Source organism: Hyla sarda, chromosome 6 (assembly GCF_029499605.1).
Source record: "Hyla sarda isolate aHylSar1 chromosome 6, aHylSar1.hap1, whole genome shotgun sequence".
In the NCBI taxonomy this organism is placed as follows: domain Eukaryota; kingdom Metazoa; phylum Chordata; class Amphibia; order Anura; family Hylidae; genus Hyla; species Hyla sarda.
This window is the reverse complement of record NC_079194.1, coordinates 119,870,239-119,892,872: the sequence shown is the minus strand read 5'-3', so window position 1 is coordinate 119,892,872 and position 22,634 is coordinate 119,870,239. Positions and strand designations below refer to the sequence as shown.

The window sequence follows — 22,634 nt, the reverse complement described above, 5'->3', positions numbered from 1 at the left end:
TTCCCTGAAACTGTTGTCTTATAAACTGACGGTCCTTCTTTGTTTGGTATCCATCAAACGTGTCTCGGACGTGAAAGCTTTGGATATCTCTAGGCGACAATTTTCGCCTCAGGGAGTAAAATTCTCGGTGGTCCGTAGGACCAAGACGGGTATTCACTCGGTTTTTTACCCATTTTTTCCCGCGCATCCACGGCTTTGCGTGGTTCGTTGTTTACAGGCGTACGAATCACAGACGGCGGATCTGCGCTCTCCGGATTTCTCTCAGCTCCTGGTCTCATATGTCAGACCACATCATCCAGTTACCTCCGCTACTCTAGCACGCTGGGTACATTCTGCCATGGAGATGGCAGGTATAGATGTGTCTCTGTTTGGAGCTCACTCTTCCAGGGGTGCTATGGCTACGAAAATCGTCACATCAGGGGGCTCCCTCTCTGACTTATTGATGCCGGCCGATTGGTCTTCGGAGACCACCTTTCGCCATTTCTACTTCAGGCCGGAGGACCATGTGTCTATGTCGGTCTTATAATACTCTGGTTGTTATTGTTCTTACTGTCATCGCTGGTTGTTAGCTTTGAACTTGCATAAGATATGAGCCTCCTGTCTGATATATAAATCGAGATTTTCCTAGCTTGTGACGGAAAATATTAGTTATATGAAGACAGGAGGCGAGTATCTTCCCTCCCTACCCACCCCATTACGATTCTTTGTTCTCTTTGCAGGATATTGAAAGCAGAGGCGGTTTTCCTGAGTTCGGATTACCTGTTTGGTTCCTGTTGTTTGGTTCCTCTTTAGTCCCCGTTGGGACGAAGCTGAACATCCCTTTGCTCCGGGTTTCTGCTGCTCCGGGCTGAAAGACCGAAGGTTGCTGTTTGTCGAGGATGCCTGTCTGGAGTTCTGACTTCTGTGCGGTTCTGGTTCGCATTAAGAAAGAGGAGGATCTATATGTGGGCAGTCCTTATATAGTGGCTACAGACGAGGAGTGGCTTCTGTGGTCCTAGGACTGCTGGGAGTTGAAGTTTTTTCTGTTTTTGAATTGATTACTGAATAGTTCTGCTATGGGCATTATTAAAGAAAGAATAATGCATAAGATACTCGCCTCCTGTCTTCATATAACTAATATTTTCCGTCACAAGCTAGGAAAATCTCGATTTATACCTAGTGACTCACAAGTTAACGTCTTCTCTAATCAGAGATGTAAACTTTTTCTTTTCAACTCCATCTGGCCCAGACCACTAGGATGATTTTCTTTTAGCCATAACTCATCTCTGCAGAATCTCAGACAAATATCTTAGGCTTTGCACTTTTCCAATGTCTTTCTTCCTTTCATGTTAAAGGAGTATTCCAGGAAAAAAAATGTTTTAATATCAACTGGCTCCAGAAAGTTAAACAGATTTGTAAATTACTTTTATTAAAAAATCTTAATCCTTTCAATAATTATCAGCTGCTGAAGTTGAGTTGTTGTTTTCTGTCTGGCAACAGTGCGCTCTGCTGACATCTCTGCTTGTCTCGGGAACTGCACAGAGTAGAAGAGGTTTGCTATGGGGATTTGCTTCTAAACTGGGTGGTTCCCGAGATACGTGTCATCAGAGAGAACTTAGACAGAAAAAAACAACTCAACTTCAGCAGCTCATAGGTACTGAAAGGATTAATATTTTTTAATAGAAGTAATTTACAAATCTGTTTAATTTTCTGGAGCCATTTGATGTATATAAAAGTTTTTTCCTGGATAACCCCTTTGAGAGCATCACGTAGGCCCTAAGCTGACCCTAACTCTCTTTTCCTGCATACTTGCTCAACCACCCTAATAGCAGCCAACAACTGGGCTCCAGTCCCTTCCTAACTACAGTGCAGGGGACATCATTGTTAACATAATAAACGGATACTGTACAGGTCGGGGACACTCAATAACCAGAAAACAGAAATACAACGTAGCACAAAACAGACATACAGTGGGGCAAAAAAAAGTATTTAGTCAGCCACCAATTGTGCAAGTTCTCTCACTTAAAAAGATGAGAGGCCAGTAATTTTCATCATATGTATACCTCCACTATGCGAGACATAATGAGGAAAAAATCCATAAAATCACATTGTCTGATTTTTAAAGAATTTATTTGCAAATTATGGTGGAAAAAAAGTATTTGGTCAATAACAAAAGTTCATCTCAATACTTTGCTATATACCCTTTGTTGGCAATGAGGTCAGATGTTTTCTATAAGTCTTCACAAGGTTTTCACACACTGTTGCTGGTATTTTGGCCATTCCTCCATGCAGATCTCCTCTAGAGCAGTGATGTTTTGGGGCTGTCACTGGGCAACACGGATTTTCAACCAGGGCTGTGGAGTCAGATTCAATGAGTCGGACCGAAATTTTGGATACCTGGAGTCGGCAAACAATGCACCGACTCCTACTAAATTTAGATTGGAATAAAAAAAAAAAAAAAAAAAAATAATAATAATTTAAATGTCCCAATTCACAAAAAGTTATAATTAATGACTTCTCTACTGTAAGAATAAAGATCAATGCATGCAGTGCCTCATGTAACCGCAAAACGAACACGTTAAGTGGCCATGAAGAAGCATGCTTTTCATGTGCTTCACTATATGGCACGCAATGCACAATTAGGAGCGGCAATACTTATACTTTCCATAATGTTGTGTTCTGCTGTTACAGGGAACCCATGGGTAACCTAGCCTCTCACTGATAAGGGATTAAGTAAATATGTTTTTTGCAGGACTAGAGACACTTGTATAAGTGAAGGGAATGGAGGGTCAATAGTTCAAGACTGAAGCTGTAAACCATTGGAAAAGGGCTATAAAAACTTGTAAACTCGATTGTTAGCTTAAAGGGGGTACTCCGCCCCTAGACATCTTATCCCCTATCCAAAGGATAGGGGATAAGATGTCAGATCACCGGGGTCCCGCTGCTGGGGACCCCTGGGATTGCCGCTGTGGCACCGCGCTATCATTACTGCACAGAGCGAGTTCGCTCTGTGCGTAATGACGGGCGATACAGGGGCCGGAGCATCGTTACATCATGGCTCCGCCCCTCGTGACTTCACGGTCCGCCCCCTCAATACAAGTCTATGGGAAGGGGCGTGGCTGTTGCCACGCCCCCTGCCATAGACTTGCATTAAGGGGGCGGGCCGTGATGTCACGAGGGGCTGAGCCATGACGTCAAGCTGCTCCGTCCCCTGTATCGTCTGTCATTACGCACAGAGTGAACTTGCTCTGTGTAGTAATGAAAGCGCGGTGCCGCAGCGGCAATCCCGGGGGTCCCAAGCAGCGGGATCCCGGCGATCTGACATCTTATCCCCTATCCTTTGGATAGGGGATAAGATGTATAGGGGCGGAGTACCCCTTTAAACATGACTCTGGGATTCTACTAGGGAAATCATGTTTTATAATAAATGCCCCTTCCTGGATCCTCCCACTGCCCTATCTTCAGAAGCAGATCAGCACACAAACTGTTCAATACAGTAGACTGTTGGCTTCCCAGCCATTAGGCCTGTGGTAATGACATGTATGTTGCCTTTCTTTCCTTCAAGGAATGTATAAAATACATTTGCATATTAATACAGAGGAGTCTGAGTCAGAAGTACAAAAAACTCCGGAGTCAGAACATTTATCTACCGACTCCACAGCCCTGCTTTCAACTCCCTCCAAAGGTTTTCTATGGGGTTGATATCTGGAGACGAGGCCACTCCAGGACCTTGAAATGCTTCTTACAAAGCCACTCCTTCGTTTCCCGGGCGGCGTGTTTGGCATCATTATCATGCTGAAAGACCCAGCCACGTTTCATCTTCAATGCCCTTGCTGATGAAAGGAGGTTTTCACTCAAAATCTCACGGTACATGGCCCCATTCATTCTTTCCTTTACCTGGATCAGTCGTCCTGGTCCCTTAGCAGAAAAACAGCCCCAAAGCATGATGTTTCCATGCCCATGCTTCACAGTAGGTATGGTGTTCTTTGGATGCAACTCGGCATTCTTTCTCCTCCAAACAGGACAAGTTGAGTTTTTGCCAAAAAGTTCTACTTTGATTTCATCTGACCATATGACATTCTCCCAATCCAAATGCTCTCTAGCTAACTTCAGACGGGCCCGGACATGTACTGGCTTAAGCAGGGGGACATGTCTGGCACTGCATGATTTGAGTCCCTCGCGGCCTACTGTTACTAATGGTAGCCTTTGTTACTTTGGTCCCAGCTCTCTGCAGGTCATTCACTAGGTTCCCCCCCCCCCCGTGTGGTTCTGGGATTTTTCCTCACCTGCCTATTGCAGATTCAGTCTTTCCAGCCTGGTGCAGGTCTACAATTTTGTTTCTGGTGTCCTTCGAAAGCTCTTTGGTCTTGACCATAGTGGAGTTTGGAGTGTGACTGTTTGAGGTTGTGGACAGGTGTCTTTTATATTGATAACAAGTTCAAACAGGTGCCATTAATACAGGTAACAAGTGGAGAACAGAGAAGACTCTTAAAGAAGAAGTTACAGGTCTGTTAGAGCCAGAAATCTTGCTTTTTTGTAGCTGACCAAATACTTATTTCCCCCCATAATTTGCAAATACATTTTTTTTAAAATCAGACAATATGATTTTATAGATTTTTTTTTCTCATTAGGTCTCTCATATTTGAGGTATACCTATGATGAAAATTACTGGCCTCTCATGTTTTTAAGTGGGAGAACTTACTCAATTGGTGGCTGACTAAATACTTTTTTGCCCCACTGTAAGGCAACAGGAAACAAGGTAACAGGAATAGAGCATATAGACTGCAGCCTAAGGACCAGCACAAGATAAACAGCAGATATGAAAATGTGACCAAGACTTGTAAACTAGGAACTATATACGGCGAGAGAGATCAAGGGATGCAGGGGATGAACAAGGTTAGACCGAAGACACACTATAACTAAAAGATATGGAAATACTAGAACAGGAACAGACAAAAAAACACAGTTAAAGACCCACTGGTCTGAACACGGACCAAGAACAAGATACACTCTAGTTACAAACAGAACTAACTCCTATGTTCGGGATAAAGCAAAGCTCAGGAAATAGAACTAACCAGAAGAGAAACCGTATAACACTACAAACCCAAGCTCCAATCATGGAGGGACATAAATATCAAATCCAAATGGGCTCCACACTAGAAGGGGTATTTCAGGATTTTTTTTTTACTTGACTATGCTACAGGGGCTGTAAAGTTGCTGTAGTTCATAATATAGTGTCTGTACCTGTGTGTGATGGGGGTCTCACAATTCTTCTGTGATTATTGCCCCAATATTTATTTTTAACAGCATACAAAATTACTCATGTCTTGGGATTTCCCAGGTTACAGTGCGTCTAGACCTGACATCACTAGTTAGGTGATCAGAGGAGGCTGTCCGGCTTCCATTTTGCAACAGCTGTAGGCCCCCTGGTTAGAAAACACTGTTACCCTCATTTACTAAGAAAATCGGGTTGTAAGTCTATGCTGCTTTCTTACCCGACTGCTTTTTTCCCCTGGTATTTATTATTATGTCGCATCTTGTTTGTCGCACGTGGGTTTTGTAGGTTTTGGTTTCCAACTCCTCTGAGCTGTCGGGAAAAAATCCACAACAATTCAACAAATTCGGGTTGGAAACCTTAATAAATACGTGGGAAAGCTCAGAAATGTCAGGTTACGCCCCTTTTTCGGGTTTGGGAGAATCCACATCGGGTCTGTCGGGAAGAAATGTCGCATAGTGTCGCAGACTGGCGCACGATGTCTGCGACATGGCGCAGACAAAGATGTGACAAAAAAAACCGACAAAAGAGGTCGTGTTTAGAATAGTAAATGAGGGCCTGTGTTTCAATGGGTGGGGTGGCTGATGTGTGGGAGGAAGGAAAGTAATCTCAAACTTTCAAGCATGGAACTGTGGGATGTGTAGATTAGAGAACACATCACTAAAATCACCTTATGATGGATAACCCCTTAAAAATCCAAAACGCATTTAAACACTGGTACAGATACTAAACAGGTTCAAAAAAGCAAGTGTGAGCACACACCAACAGATAATACATAACTAGATATTAACAGGACAGACTAAACCTGACAAGGTACGCATAGTAACAAGGCTAAAAGAATAACCGGACAGAAAGTGCTCACACAGACAAGGTGAGACTAAAACGAAGATCAAATAAACAGCACTGAATGCAAGCTTAGCTGGGAATAAATAACCCGGCTGCTGAGCTCACCGGCTGGGATCTGTAACCCTTACCAGACCAGGGAGCATCTTGCACAGACTAGTTAGGTGCAGACATTACACATCCCTTTTCCCCTCCTTTAGGACCCCAAACAGTAAAGATTCAGCCATTTTTGTGTCACCCCCCCCAAATCCTAATTTCCCCCCCTATTAGGTAGGTTGGTCCATTAGGTAGTTTTCCCTATAAGGTAGGTGCGTCTAGTAGTAGTACCCCTCTGTAGGTAGGACCCTCTGTAGGTTACTTGCCCCCAGTTGGTAGGACCCCTGAAAATAATAAAACAAATAACTTACTTTATCTGCTACCCTGCAGTCACCCCTGTCTTCTGCTCCCGCTTCTAGGCCACATACAGCTTTACAGCTTGTACTGCAGCCACTAGAGGCCAGCAGCATCTCTACCTTTGGAACGGGCATGATGACATCACTCATTATGTGTGTCCAGGAAGGAAACGCACTCCCAGCCTCTAGGTGCTGCAGGCACCGGCTTGCCTGTGGCTTAAGAGATCACAGTTTGGGATCTGCTACGATACTTGTGATGGGGCTAAGATACAGGTGTCCTAGCCCATTCAGTTGCCATGTTGGTTCCTGGCTGTCTCAACCCTGTTGTCACCCAGCTTTGTGAGATTCCTGAAAGGGGAGATTGCCTAGGTATGCAGGAATACATCTTTCAATCTATGGGCACTCTTAATTTTGGGTCCATAGTTTTAGCCTCTGTTAATCCATGCAAAAAATGACAGGAAATGTCAGCCTTTATTTCTGCCGTTTGGTCCATTTATTTAGCCAGTTTTAGTATTTTTTTTTTTTTTATATATTTTTTTAATAGATTAAGCCCACAGCTCAGCCTTTTTGTCCCTATGGAATGACCTCTGCAAAGGTCACAGAGCCCAGAAACCTTTCACATTCATGTCAGAGACATGAATGTGAAATTGTTGCCTACATTGCTGTAAAGGATATTTCTAAATGCTGTTAAAAACAGATCAGGCTACATGGCTGTCCCCATATTAATGTAATAAAAATGAAAAATTTTATCAAATTTTGATAAAAAAATTAACATTAGAAAGAAAAGTTCCAGTATAATAAGTATAATAATAATAAGTATTAAAAAGTGAGAAAAAAAATTGATACATTCCTTCTGATTTATTGGCTGTAAAACTTTGCTCAATGGGTTTTACCAGGCATTTTTCCCATTTAATTCTCCTTCTCATGTTCTCATGTACAGTATCTGCATAATTTCTGCAGCTGATTTTGCTAACAATTGAAGTCAATTCAGCAAAATGTTACTGCCATTAAATTAAAGGGAATGTATCCAAGTACTGAAACTGTTTCAATTTTCTGATAAAAATAAAACAGATCTAATTATGCAACTTTCTAATATAATGGTATAAGCCATACTGAACGGATCTCTTCATATGAGCTGAGCTTTCTGGCTTATAGCTTCGACATGCCTTCACACACTCTCTGAAAGCGCAGCTCCATCCTTCCCTCCTTTTTGCTGAAGACCAGACAATTTATGGGAAGAAGGGTAGCTCATATTACTGCTTATTACATTTAAGACTGCTGAAAGATTTTCTCAGACAGCACAGCAGTGAGCCTGTTCTGACTTGGGGTTTGTTGACACTGAGGAATTGGAGGGGAATTGAAGAGGAATAATTTTGGTCAGGAAATTATTTAGCCATATTCACCCTTGCTTGGAATTCATGCAGGAATTCGCGCATAAAATTTCGTGTGAAACTCATTTTGTCAGTAGAAAAAAATGGGCTTTTACCTGCGGATTCTGCCTGAAGAATGAACGTGTTATATTTTCAGGGGGAACAGAATTCGCCTTTAGAATTCTGCTAGCAGAAATTCCACAGTGTGAACAGGGCAGTGGAAAGTCCAAAAAAAAAAAAAACTATGAAACTTTCATTGTTGGATGATTTGGAGCGGAATAAGCCAGCAGAATTACTCAAGTAAATTCCTCTCCAATTCCTTGTTGTAAACATACCCTAAAAGGAGATGTCCGGTGCAGACTTTTTCTATTCCATCGCTGCGGCCAGTGATAGGCTGAAGCACCGTGTGACGTACCGGGCTAAGGGAAGTAGGAAGTAAACAGCCCGGTCGACTGATCAGCTGTTGCGGAGCTCTGGGGGAACATAGGAAGGTAAGTGAAAGTTTGTTTTTTCCTTTTTTGCAGCCCGGGCAGGATGAAATAGAAAGTCTGCACCGGACATCTCCTTTAAAAGCTAAAGAGAGTAATTTACTTATCTGTATAACCTTCGGCCACCAGTTGGATATGTACCTTTTTAACATATTAATAGGATATGCTGTTGGTTTTTGTCTGTGTCCCACCATTGAGAATCTCCTTCAATCTTGACAGTCAGAGCCCAGGAAATAGCCTATACATCTGCTTAGGGTCCCTACCTTGCATACATTTGATGAGGGTTACACATTTGTTGTCGAAATTTGTCTGACTGTAAAGTTAAGTTCACGCAATTTAACACACTTGTTTCTGCAGCACTTATGCAGCATTTCTAAAAACCCCATTTAGGGTGCTTTCACACTACGATTGTAGTGTACGGTTGCTGGATCTAGTTGGGAGGGGCGAAAACCGGCCGCTCCCGTATCCCAGCCGGATCCAGCCTTAACCCCATTCATTTCAATGAGCCGACCGGAGTCAAACGCTGACTCTGGTTGTCTCATTTTTGCCCCGTATACAGTTTTCTGACCGGACCTAAAACCGTGGTATACCGTGGTCGGCTCATTGAAATGAATGGGGTTCAGGCTGGATCCGGCTGGGATACAGGAGCGGCCGGTTTTCGCCCCTCCCAACTGGATCCAGCAACCGTACACTACAATCGTAGTGTGAAAGCGCCCTTAGATGAATGAACACAGCTTCAGAATATTCCCAGTCATTTAGTTTACAATCTGCAGCTTCAAATCCTGCTCATCAAGTATACGCAGGATACTGTACGTGTAAATACAAAGCACTTCATGAAGACAGAATACATACGGCTTTGCAGGAAGCCGAGGCCAACTCGCCCCCTCCTTGTATCTCATAATGGCCTCTGCTTCCTGCGAGGGTCGGAACGGCTGCTTCCGGCAGACTGCCGGGGGCCCCGTTCTGGTGATCACGTGGGGTCCCAAGGGTCGGACCCCGCACAATCTATAACTTATCCCATATCCTTTTGTACTGCCCTACTGCTTTAATAAATCTTCCTCTGTAGGCTATAAGGAGTATTGCAGCTAGAAAGACCAGTGTAGACTAGGGCTGCCACGACTAATCAATATTAGCGATAAGAATTGATAAAGAAAATTGTTGTCGATGATTTCCATTATGGAGACATTGGTTGGTTGGTTGTTTGATGCGTGGCCTCGGTCTTTAGGCGGGTTTGGCCTAGCAGCATAGTATACCGGTTGTTTCTACTTTCCCTTCCTTTTAGCCCCTCAGTCTGCCTCTAAATGTCCCCCTCTGTCTCCCCTTAAACTCCAGTGGCTCCCCTTACCCTCCGGTGCCTTTTTGAAGACGGCCTACCTCCAGCACTAAGACCGCGACCTGGAGTTTAGTCAGTCCGGAGCCAGCACCTCTTCCTTGTTCTTGGTGTCTATGATCCTCGGTGCCTATGGTCCTGACATCGCGGGAGCCCCTGGTCCAGCCAGAAGTTTTGTTCTTCATCCTCCATGCAGTGACAGATCTTCCTGGTGCAGGGAGCACGGCCATCTGTAAGGCCCCTTCTCCCCCCCCCCCCCAATTAACCCTTTAGGTGCTGTCCCCCCTGTTAACACTTCACGATGCGGTTCCCACTTTTCCCCACTAAAGAGGTTATCCGGCAGGAAGGTTTTTTTTCTTCGTTTTTTTTAATAACCATGCCCACTCTATATTATATAAAAAAAAAAATGTATGGTTTATTTTAGGGATCGACCAATTATCGGTTTGGCCGATATTATCGGCCGATATTCACTATTTTGGACATTATCGGTATCGGCAATTACCTTGCCTATAATGACCCGGCCAGAGACGACGACCTCCGCCGCTGCCCCATTGCCTCCCCATCCTCTGGCCACATACCGCCTCCGCTGCCCCATTGCCTCCCCATCCTCTGGCCACATACCGCCGCCGTGGTCCCATTGCCTCCCCATCCTCTGGCCACATACCGCCGCCGCTGCCCCATTGCCTTCCCCATCCCCAGTGTTATAATTACCTGTTCCGAGGGTCCGCACCACTTCTGGCTCCTGCGGCGTCCTGCGCTGTTGCTGTGCTTTGACAAGTGACGTCCTCAATGCGACGTCACCGTCAGTGCGCACAGTGACAGCGCAGGACGCCGCCGGAGCCAGAAGTAGCGCGGACCCCTGGAACAGGTAATTATAACACCGGGGATGGGGGAGGCAATGGGGCAGCAGCGGTGGTGGTTGGACTAGGGAGGACCCCAGGACAGGCAGGGGGAGAGAAGCAGGCAGCGGTCTCTGGCCCCGCAAAAACCGCTGCAGTTCATTGATTTAAAGCACCCCGGAATATCGGTATAAGTTATCGGCTATTGGCCTGAAAGGTCACAGATTATCGGTATCGGCCCTAAAAATCAATATCGGTCGATCCCTAGTTTATTTGGCTTGTAGAATGGGCATTGTTATGAATACTTGCAAGATAACCCCTTTTAACTCTTCCCTGTTCCCCCTAATACATTTCTCTCTTTTTAACCCTTAATCAAACCAATAATCTGCCAACTAATCTATTTTACAAATAATCTTCAGTTGTACCTCTAGTGTAGACCATTTTTTGCCGAATATCTGTATCAAATAGTGTTTTATGGTGTTTTTAGTGTTTTTCTGGTTGTTGTCCAGTACTATAATACCTTCGACTAAACCACTGACCACAGCAGAGAGTGGCTGTTTTGTCTATATTTTCATCGACAACCATCACAGACCAACCATGAACTACAAATCTCTAATGCAATGTTCCCCAACCAGGGTGCCCCAGCTGTTGCATAACTACAACTCTCAGCATGCCCGGACAGCCGAAGGCTTTCCGGTCATGCTGTGAGTTGTAGTTTTGCAAAAGCTGGAGGCACACTGGTTGGAAAAAACTGCCCTAATGTATTGCCAGCTATATAAGGCAGTGAATTTGGTGGTGGTGGGGGGGATACTTCCTCTAAATCAGCCCACAAGTACAGTCAGCTTCTCATCAGCTTAGAAATGCTGACAACAGGGAACATCAGATTGTATTCTACAGCACAGCAAATGGAGTGGGTGCAGGATAGACTTTGGATGGTTAAATTCACTATAGTAAATAAAATAGTCCATTTTCAGGTTTTTATGCTTGCCTGCATTATTTGCGTTCGAACACAAGGGGGCGTTGTGCCCCAGCTATCTGACTCCTATCTGGAATGTCAGCGGTCAGAAGGTCAGGGACAATTATTTGACCCTCTTGTCCTGTTACGCCAAGTCCATGGTACATTGTGCATGGAGTCTCATCTGACACCGCTTGGCCTCCAGATCAGAGGCACATGGAAATGTGTCTTGAGATCTGTCCATACAGCTGTAGGGTGATGATGGGTCTTTCAGCTCAGTTGCCCCCTTGGCCAGGTCACAGACTTTCATTTATGACCTTACCAGTGTTAAAGCACAGTTCTCATAAATTCTATCCATCCTGGGAAAGCTGGGTGGCAACCAATATGGCTGCCTTTTAAAGGTCCCTCATTCGATGTGACCCAATTTACCTAAAGTCCTGAGTGACGAATTTGCCTAGTTATACAGTGATGACAAGTGGGCACCTGACATAGACTTTTCACCAGGCCCAACGCATATACAATATATTTAACAGAACTTTGTAGAAATCTCTATACAAATGAATGATAATTATATTAATAAGGTGGGGAATAGATTGGTGCACACTGCCTGGGGCTTCTAGCTGTCAGAGGTGCCCTGGTGCATTGTAGCCAGCTCTGTGTCATCGTAGACCAAATTGTTCCCTAAACCTGATTCCCTCGACCTCGTGCAGGCCGCAGATGAAATATCAGAAGCTGCTGAAATGTCAGCGACAGTAATTGTTTCCTCCCTTCATGAACATCAGGCCGATCATCAAAGGCCCCAGTGCCAGCGAGGAATTCCCGGGTGGCGACGCAGGGGTCAGGGTGATTGACAACCAGGAGCTCTCGTACTGGATTTCACCATGGACCCGTGTCTATCAACTACTTGTGAACTACTGGTTCCAGCATACCTCAGATATTTCCCAGATTTTATGGTATTTCATAACTGCTCCAAATGGTTTTTGTGCTTTGAATGCAGCCACCATGTTTTTTTTTAGTCCTTTAATCCAAAATCCATGGAATTTTTAGAGATGTTGCATTATCAGATTTTCTGGATTATTGGACAGTTGGAGGAAAGTACACTGCTCAAAAAGATGGGAACACGAAGATAACACATCCTAGATCTGAATGAATGAACTAATCATATGAAATACTATCACCTTTACATAGTTGAATGTGCTGACAACAAACTCACACAAAAATTATCAATGGAAATCAAATTTATCAACCCATGGAGGTCTGAATATGGAGTCACACTCAAAATGGAAAACCACACTACAGGCTGATCCAACTTTGATGTAATGTCCTTAAAACAAGTCAAAATGAGGCTCAGTAGTGTGTGTGGCCTCCATGTGCCCGTATGACCTCCCTACAATGCCTGGGCATGCCCCTGATCATGTGGCAGATGGTCTCCTGAGGGATCTCCTCCCAGACCTGGACTAAAGCATCCACGAACTCCTGGACAGTCTGTGGTGCAACGTGGCATTGGTGGCTGGAGCGAGACATGATGTCCCAGATGTGCTCAATCGGAGTCAGGTCTGGGGAACGGGCGGACCAGTCCATAGCGTCAATGCCTTCCTCTTGCAGGAACTGCTGACACTCCAGCCACATGAGGTCTAGCATTGTCTTGCATTAGGAGGAACCCAGGGCCAACCGCACCAGCATATGGTCTCACAAGGGGTCTGAGGATCTCATCTCAGTACCTAATGGCAGTCAGGCTACCTCTGGCAACCACATGGAGGGCTGTGTGCTGCCCCCCACCCCCAAAGAAATGCCACCCCACACCATTACTGACCCACTGCCAAATTGGTCATGCTGGAGGATGTTGCAGGCAGCAGAACATTCTCCACGGCGAGTCCAGACTCTGTCACATGTGCTCAGTATGAACCTTCTTTCATCTGTGAAAAACACAGGGCGCCAGTGGCGAATTTGCCAATCTTGGTGTTCTCTGGCAAATGCCAAACGTCCTGCACCGTGTTGGGCTGTAAGCACAACCTCCACCTGTGGACATCGGGCCCTCATACCACCCTCATGGAGTCTGTTTCTGACTGGACACATGCACATTTGTGGCCTGCTGGAGGTCATTTTGCAGGGCTCTGGCAGTGCTCCTCCTTGCACAAAGGCGGACATAGCGGTCCTGCTGCTGGGTTGTTGCCTACGGACTCCTCCACGTTTCCTGATGTACTGGCCTGTCTCCTGGTAGCGCCTCCATGCTCTGGACACTATGCCGACAGACACAGCAAACCTTCTTGCCACAGCTCGCATTGATGTGCCATCCTGGATAAGCTTGCTCTATCTGAGCCAATTGTGTGGGTTGTAGACTCCGTCTCATGCTACCACTAGTGTGAAAGCACCGCCAGCACTCAAAAGTGACCAAAACATCAGCCAGGAAGCATTGGAACGGAGAAGGGGTCTGTGGTCACCACCTGCAGAACCACTCCTTTATTGGGTGTGTCTTGCTAATTACCTATAATTTCTACCTGTTGTCTGTTCCATTTGCACAACAGCATGTGAAATAATTTTTTTTTTGAGCAGTGTATATCAACTTACAACCGGTGTTGTCTAGGTCCATGTGTGGTGTCCCCTGCCTTGCCCCCCTTGTATCTAGACTGCTGTTAAACAAATTTCATTTGGTGGTCAGATAATTTGTGTTGATCATTTAACTGGGTGACTATAAGGCTATTTTCACTCTGGACACTTAAATTAAATTTTTCATGTATTTATTTTTATTTTTTTTTTCAATTAAAATATATAATGCATGTTAAATTACTCACCTTAGAGTAATAATAGCCAGCTGCTACAGCATAGATACCATAGACTAGAGCCCTGCACAGAACTGTTTTTGTTACCCCCTACACCCCCCCCTGGGGCATTTCAGAGTTTTGCGTGACTGCGCAGGATGTTATGGGACAGCCCGCTCCTGCCAGCAACAACCTCCTCACGCCTGTGCCTGCAAGTTTTTTTTAATTTTTTTTTATTGGCTCCCGTGTGATCCCAATCCCGATAGACCACAAATCGTACTGCATCTATCAAGCATCAACCTGCTTGGTGTGCTATATCAGCTTGACCCATTGTTTCCCAATTAGGGAGCCTACAGCTGTTGCAGAACCACAACTTTCAGCATGCCCAGACAGCCGAAGTTTTAGTTTTGCAACAGCTGGAGGTGGGAAACACTGGTTTGACCAATAATAGATTTAGGAAAATTGTGCAGCACTCGCCAGTCCAGGTAGTAGATTTATTATAAGGACTTTATTCAACTAAACACAGTGTGAACACAGCCTAATTGTTTACGTGGGGAAAAAAATAGTTGTTTTCTTTCTTTTTTGAACTGTAAAAAAAAAGTTAAAAAAAAAATAAAGTGAAGTGGTTACAGGCAGCACGTGGATATATAGATGACCTTGCTCTGTTGTTCTCTACAAGGGGCACGGCAATCTTTTATTTCCAGTACAATGTGGTATATCCCCCCCCCCGTTTGGAGCAGATCTATGTGTATATTTGGGACAGCAGCTATGTCGCCAGCCTGTCCTGTCTCCTGGCAGACCCCCCTCCCCACCTAACAATGAGCACATTCAGGCCCCGGCTTGTGTTTTCAGTTATTGAGAAAACAGTCGCCTGTCTCTGCTCGTGACTTTAATCTTTTGGAGTCTGTATCCCGGATCAAATGCCTGTTTCCCCCCTTCTCCCCTGTCCCGGGTCTAAATTCTGTTGTTTGGTGAAAGTTCTGAAAAATTGTCCAAAAAGTGTTACCGGGGGATGCATGCGGTTGATATATTGCCTCCTGAGTAGTTCAATGCTGATGTAAAGGTTTTATTCTATTGAATTTCAGTTTAAAAGCTGAATGATGGAGTGGTGCCCTTTATATTATACATGGTGGGTCTTTAGGAATATTTTATTTATTTCTACCTGAAATTATTTAAATATAAGTCTGTGTACAAGAAGAGTCTCTATGTAAAGAATACAGTAAAACTTGTCATGGCTGTATGATGTCATAATTTTGCAGCTAAAAATATGATGTCACCAAATGGTTTTGGGGTCCATTAGGGGAGAATTTATCTACAGGTTTAGAGCCTTTTTTTTGTTGCAGTAGAGTTGCAGAAATGTGTCTGTTGCACAAAATTTGTGTAACTTTTTGCTAAAGGAATTTAGACTAAAATGACTCTGGTACTCATTTTTTTCACTTTTCAGTGGTTGTTGATTTATGTAGTGCAACTTTTCCTAAAAAAAAATTGTAGGTTTGTCACAACGCCCTCCATTTGTTCCAAATCTAGGCCAGACCAAAACTGGCTGTGGACAGTATTTGGAAAAAATAAATGGGGTAAAAAGTCACAGAAAAGTTGCAGAGGAGGAATCATACAAAATGTTGGTCTAAAGTTTTATTTATTTATTGATTTTTTATTTATTTTTTGTTTGCATGCGCCAGATTATCACCCTCCCCCCCCCCCCCCCCCCCATGCAATATTATGATAAATATGTCACAGGTAAGCAAAGCAAAAGTAAATCACTTTGTAAGGACACACAATGATAAATGTCCCTCCATATGTTTTACAGTTTAACCCCTTAAGGACCAAGCCCATTTTGACCTTAAATGGGCACTGTCAGATACAAAAACTTTTGATATGTTGTAAAGCAGGCAAAACCCATAGGTTTGCAATTACTTTCATAAATTTTTTTTCAGTATTTCATAGTGAAAAAGACAATCAAACAACTGCCCCCCCCCGCCTGCTTGGACACATACTAGTCCTGCTGTGTCCATGCGTCATCACCTATGTCATGGACACACTTCCTTGATTGACAGCTGTGAGTGCAGGGCTTCACAGCTGGATGAAAAATCCTCCCACTGTCAGCTTGTGTCCCGCTACTGTCAGTGAGGACAAGCTGGGAGTTGTAGTTTTGCTAATGCTAGGGGAGATGTGAGCAGACAGCATACTGAGGGAGGGGGCGGAGACCAGCACAGTGAGGCCACGCCCCCTCCATTTGAGAGGAATCTAGACTAGTGAGCTAAACTAAAAGTGTAATACAAAAAATAAATAAAGGTGCTAGACACATAAAAATTAATGTACATGGTCAGGATTAGGTACTGAGTGATATATTGAAGAAAAAAATTTTTTGTTGGATCTGACGGGTACGCTTTAAGGACCAGGCCAATTTTTTTTTTTTGCATTTTTGTTTTTTTCCTCCTCGCCTTCTAAAAATCGTAACTCTTTTATGTTTTCATCCACAGACTAGTATGGGGCTTGTTTTTTGCATGACCAGTTGTCCTTTGTAATGACATCACTCCTTTTACCATAAAATGTATGGCACAACAACAAAAAAAAATGCTATTAGTGTGGGGAAATTAAAAAGAAACCTGCAATTTTGCAAAGTCCTCACTGATGTGTTCTTTATTCTGTGGGTCAATACGATCAAAATGATACCCATGATTATTTACTTTTCAATTATTGTTGCGCTTAAAAAAAACGCAAACTTTTTAACCAAATTAGTACGTTTAAAATCCCACTTGATGACCTATAACTTTTTCATTTTTCTGTATAAGCGCTAATTTTTTGCACCGTGATCTGTACTTTTATTGATACCACATTTGTGTATATAAAACTTTTATACATTTTTTTTATAATTTTTTTTAAATAAAATGGGACAAAGACTTAAAATTTTTTTTTTTTACATTAATCGTATGGGATCATTAACATTATATTTTAATAGTTCGGACATTTACGCACGCGGCGATACCAAATATGTTCATTTACATTTTTTTTTACTTTTTAGGGGTAAAATGGGGAAAAAGGGACATGTTACATTTTTATTGGTGAGGGGATTTTTCACTTTTTTTACAACTTTTTTTACACTTAAATAGTCCTCATAGGGGACTTTTTATAGCAATCAATTGATTGCTAATACTGTTCAGTGCTATGCATAGGGCATAGCACTGATCAGTGTTATTGGTGATCTTCTGCTCTGGCCTGAGATTGAGCAGTCCATAGCAGAAGAAGCCGGGAAGGAGGCAGGTGACGGGACCTCGGTCCGCCATGTTAGCTGATCTCATCCTCGCGGCCATGCCGCAGGCGGTCAGATCAGCATAAAATGTAGTCGCGCTGCCGCAGATACCTTTATCTGTATTGATCACGGTATCTGAGGGTTTAATGGCAGACATCCGCGCGATCGCAGATGTCGACCATTACTGGCGTGTCCCTGGCTGCTATCAGCAGCTGGGACCTGCCGCACATAACCTGATCATTGCTCCGAAGTACCGCCGCACCAGGATGTACATTTATGTCCGTGGTCATTAAGGGTTAACAAATGCAAGTGAACAGCAATTGGAAAATAACATTTATGGTCTATTCACACGTACAGTATTCTGCGCAGATTTGAGGCGCTGGATTTTCTGCTGCAGATTTCAATGTAAACTACTGAGCACATCTTGAAATCCTGCGCCTCAAATCTGCGCAGAATACTGTACCTGTGAATAGACCCTTAAGAGAGCTACTGTAATGTGCCCTGCACTATGCACTTTAATGCAAGGTATTGCTCTCTTTTTATCAGCAATTTTGATCTGTGACTGGAGTATTCTTTAGTGAAATGAACGTCAGAAACAGTAAAATAATCCCTGCCTCTGTGACCACAACTTTGTCTTAAAGGGGTATTCCGGACAAAAACATCTTATCCCCTATCCAAAGGATAGGGGATAACATGTCTGATTGCGGGGGGGGGAGGGCCTGCTGCTGTGACCCCCCCCCCCCCCCCCCCGCAATCTCCCTGCAGCACCAGCATTCTACACGGGGCTGCGTCTCCAGTTTCGGAAACCCCCGGGTTTCTGTGACTGTGGATGTGATGTCAAGCCACGCCCCCTCCATTCATGTCTATGGGTCGGGGCGTGACTGCCCCAGTCCCGGAAACCTGGAGGTTTATGAAATTGGAAACGCAGCCCCGCATAGAATGCTGGTGCTACAGGGAGATCGCAAGGGGTCCTAGCAGTGGGCCCCCCACCATCAGACATTTTTTCCCCTATCCTTTGGATAGGGGGTAAGAGGTTTTTGCCCAGAATACCCCTTTAAAGGGGTTGTGCGCTGCCCTGCCTTTCGGAGCTCCGCTCACAGAGTCCGGAAGTTCATTACTCCGAACGCTGTGTGCGGGCTACCGTGTTCGCGGCCGCCAGGCGTGATGTCTTGCCCGCCCCCTCGTGATGTCTTGCCCGCCCCCTCGTTATGTCTTGCCCGCCCCCTCAACGAAAGTCTAGACTTTGGTAGAGGGGGCGGGCGTGACGTCACGCCCGCCGGCCGCGAACACGGAAGCCCACACACAGTGTTCGGAGTAATGAACTTTGTGGAGAACCTCCAGATACATTTTTATCTATTGGTGTGACTGATGGTATCTTCTCTAAGGGGGAGATTTATCAAAACCTTTACAGAGAAAAAGTTGCCCATAGCAACCAATCGGATTGCCTGTTTCATTTTTAACAAGGCCTCTGAAAATGAAAGAAGTAATCTGGTTGCTATGGGCAACTGGGCAACTTTTCTTTGGACAGCGTTTGATCTTCTGTTTCTATGTAAAGGCCCTTATACACATTAGACATATTGGCCAATCCCAACAATTTAAATAAGTTATCCGGGATTAGAAAAACATAGCTGTTTTCTTCCGAAAACAGCAGCACGTCTGTCCTCGTGTTGTGTGTGCTGTTAAAATCTGTCTCTATTAATTTTAATTGAATTTCGCTGCTATATTACACACAAACTGAGGACAGGAGCGGTGCTTTTTTGAAAAAAAGAACGTAACCATGTTTTTCTAATCGTTTAGGCGCTCCACCAACATGTGGAGTGTTGTCTGTGACGTTTGCTGCAATTGTTCTGTAAAGCTGTAACCATTTATTTTTTTTGTCCCTTGTTCTCCTCTTGAGGTGATATATTGACCGTTGGTCTTATTAAGATAGTTTACAATTTGGTACACTTTAATTGTTTTATTCTTTTAAGGCGGTCTGTGGAGGGTTAAATGGTTTATTTTGTTATGAAATTATTCCAGGTAGATGTATCACTGCAGTAAATAAACAAGAGCTACACAGAATAACCCAAAGATGTGTCTTTAATTCCTTCCCAAAGCATAAAATCGAATTACATCGGTGGGGTAGAAAGGTCATCGCCCCGCGCCGTGTATTTCTATGTAGGGATCAGCCCTGTGTGGTTTGGCGTCCTGTCTGCGGAGGTAATGTATAAAATCAGCCATACATTTCTGATTACACAATTCTCTCAGCTAATCAGTCCACCTCATCTGCGCGGCACTCCAAAAAATGGAGGACAATCCCCCCCCAAATCCACCTCTTCTACTGTTTAGACTTTTCTTATTTCTATCAGTTTCTGGGAAAGCTGTGTTCCTCTTTAGTAAGCATACACTTATTAGGACCATACATAAGTAGCTGTTTCCTGTTAGGCTTTTACGCTGCATTTTTCCCTACATTTAGCATGTATGCCTGAAAAGCTCTACTTACATACTGGATGTCTCCATATGGGTCCATTACTTGGGTTACCCTTTGGCCTCCATCTAGCCGTTATGAAATAGCACAGTAGGCTATGCTCTTTCCATAAATGGGATCCTGTAGAAAAAAATCCATGAAATGGATAGAATATTAGCCAGTGGGTTGCAGGTGCCACCGCATGGTATCAGTCATGCATTTGAGGAATACTTCCTGAAATTTGGCACAGTAAGACCAGTGATGGTGAACAAAAAAAAAACAGTTTTTAAACAGTTGCCTGACGGTGGCATCGGTTATCTGTATGGTATAATGGAATCTGACATATGTCATGAAAAAGTTCACGCTGTATCACCTAAACAGATCCCATATTAGTCTATGGGTGATAGATACCAATGTTAGATGCTGATCATATTAATTCTGGTGCACATTTTGTTAGAGATTTTCCACAGTAGATTATAAAAAAATTGCTTTGGACAAAGAGGTACACCGCAGTGCTTTGACAATGGAGTCACACAACATGCAATGCCACATTCTAAATAGTAGCAGCATTGTCCCAGCCAACTAAACCAGTCAGATTAAAATTTTTGATTTCTAAACCCAAAATACTATGCCCGCTCATGTTACTCGCACAGGAAACGGAGTGGTTTTTTTTGTGTACAGTGCGTTTGGAAATTCTTCAGACCCTTTTACTTACATTTTATGTTGAGGTCTTGTGCTAAAACCAGAAAAATGTATCTGCAATCAGTACCTATAATGAGAATATTAAGACAGAATTTTAGAAATTTATGCCATTTTTTTTAAATAAGGCAAAGTCTAAATTGTGAATTCCAGCCATTTGCAATTAATCTCGTGTGCCTCCCATTTCTCCTGATCATCTCTGAGATGTTCCTACACCTTTTCCTTTGAATAAAATAGCTAGCAGTTCAAACATTTTCTTTTCATGTTGTCATTATATGGGGTATTGAGTGCCGTATTCCCTTGCTTTCACAGGCAGGTGCAGGGGACAACTAAAGCAGTACTACAGTATAAGGCTAGGTTTACAAAAACGCCAATAAAAACGCCCATTCTGCCGCATGGCGTTTTTTTTGTGAAAAAATGCTGCGGCCAGATGTTAGCTGCAAGTCAATAGTAAACTGCAAAATGCCAAATCCACTTGGCGTTTTTCAGTTTGACATTTTTTTTTTATCCTTTTTAGCGTTTTTGGGCTCCTTGGCAGTTTTTAAAAAACGACCTCTTGTCGAGACTGGCGTTTTTTTCGGGAAAATCTTGGCGTTTTTCTCCCATAGAAGTCTATGGGAGTGAAAAAACGCCAAGAAAAACGCCATGTGGGTTTTAACTTTGGCGTTTTTTCAGGCGTTTTTATTTTTTGGACTTTAGCGTATTTTTTGGACTTTACCCTACGAAATTTTTATAAAAAAGGTATCATTAAAAAATAAAAAAGATATAGTAGTGATGGAAAAATTGTATTTAACGAAATATATCTTTTTTAGAACGAAATTTTAATTATTTTTTTAAACAGGGATCAATTTATGTGTGCGGGTGGGGACCTAAAAATGTAGCCGACAATAATAAAAATGTAGTGTGTGCGTGTTTTTAACTTTTTTTTTTTTTTATTACACATTTTTTAGGTAGTACTACTACTCACAGCATGGAACACACTGTTCCATGATGGGAGTAGTAGTACCTGTACTAATTGACAGATCGCACCTTTGCGATCCTCTTGTATAATCTATAGATGCGGCCGGCCGCTCTTCTATGGTCTCTTGCACTGACGTATATATACAGCTATTCATATTTCCCGCAGAGAGCTGTGATTGGCCAGATGGTTCCAGCCAATCACAACTCTGTGGGATATATGGATATGTGTATATATACGTCAGTGCAGGGACCATAGAAGAGCGGCCGCCGCGTCTATACATTATACAGGAGGATCGCAGTGGGTGTCAGAAGTTACACTCGTTGCGATCTATTAATGCAGGTACTAGAGCTCCCAGCATGGAGCAGTGTGCTTAGCGTTAGCCCCTAAAACAGCTAGCGCTAACCCCCAATTATTACCCCGGTACTCACCGCCACGGGTGTCGGGAAGAGCCGGTACCAACAGGCCCGGAGCGTCAAAAATGGCGCTCCTGGGCCTAGGCAGTAACAGGCTGGCGTTATTTAGGCTGGGGAGGGCCAGTAACAATGGTCCTCACCCACCCTGGTGACGTCAGGCTGTTGCTGCTTGGTTATTATCGTGCTGATGCTGAAAATAGGGGGAACCCTATGCGTTTTTTTTATTTATGGGAGAAAAAAAACGCATAGGGTTCCCTGTATATTCAGTATCAGCTATACATCACTCCTTACACTCTGTGGACTGGGAGCTTAGCATCCGACCCACAGAGTGGTACCTGAAGGCAGTGAAAAAACTGCCACAGGGGACAAAATTGGCTGTTTCCACACACCAGGGAAAACGCCAGAAAAACTGCCAAAACTCAGGAGAAACCTGTGGCAGTTTTTCTGACATTTTTGCTTGCGTTTTTTTAGGTGTACAAAAAAAAACAAGTGGAAACCTTGCCTAAAGGCTACTTCAATCAGCTCTATGTATCGCCGCTTCCTAGACCTTTATGCAATATAAAGGTAGTAGGATATTGGAGATAACTTAATGGAACCATAGAGGCTGTCCATGCTGGACAGCCCATAGAGGAATA

The 22,634-nt window shown here is 43.7% G+C and overlaps 1 protein-coding gene and 1 long non-coding RNA gene across 2 annotated transcripts in view; one reads left to right on the top strand and one right to left on the bottom strand.

The window, feature by feature from the left end:
- The window catches only part of EEFSEC (eukaryotic elongation factor, selenocysteine-tRNA specific), a 232,824-nt gene that overhangs the window by 17,933 nt on the left and 192,257 nt on the right, over positions 1-22,634 (top strand). The window lies entirely within an intron of this gene.
- Positions 19,558-20,699, bottom strand: LOC130276037 (uncharacterized). The gene is made up of 3 exons (XR_008844992.1): positions 20,642-20,699; positions 19,963-20,067; positions 19,558-19,671 (listed from the first exon to the last, which is right to left on the bottom strand). It is a non-coding gene; the product is annotated as an uncharacterized LOC130276037 (long non-coding RNA).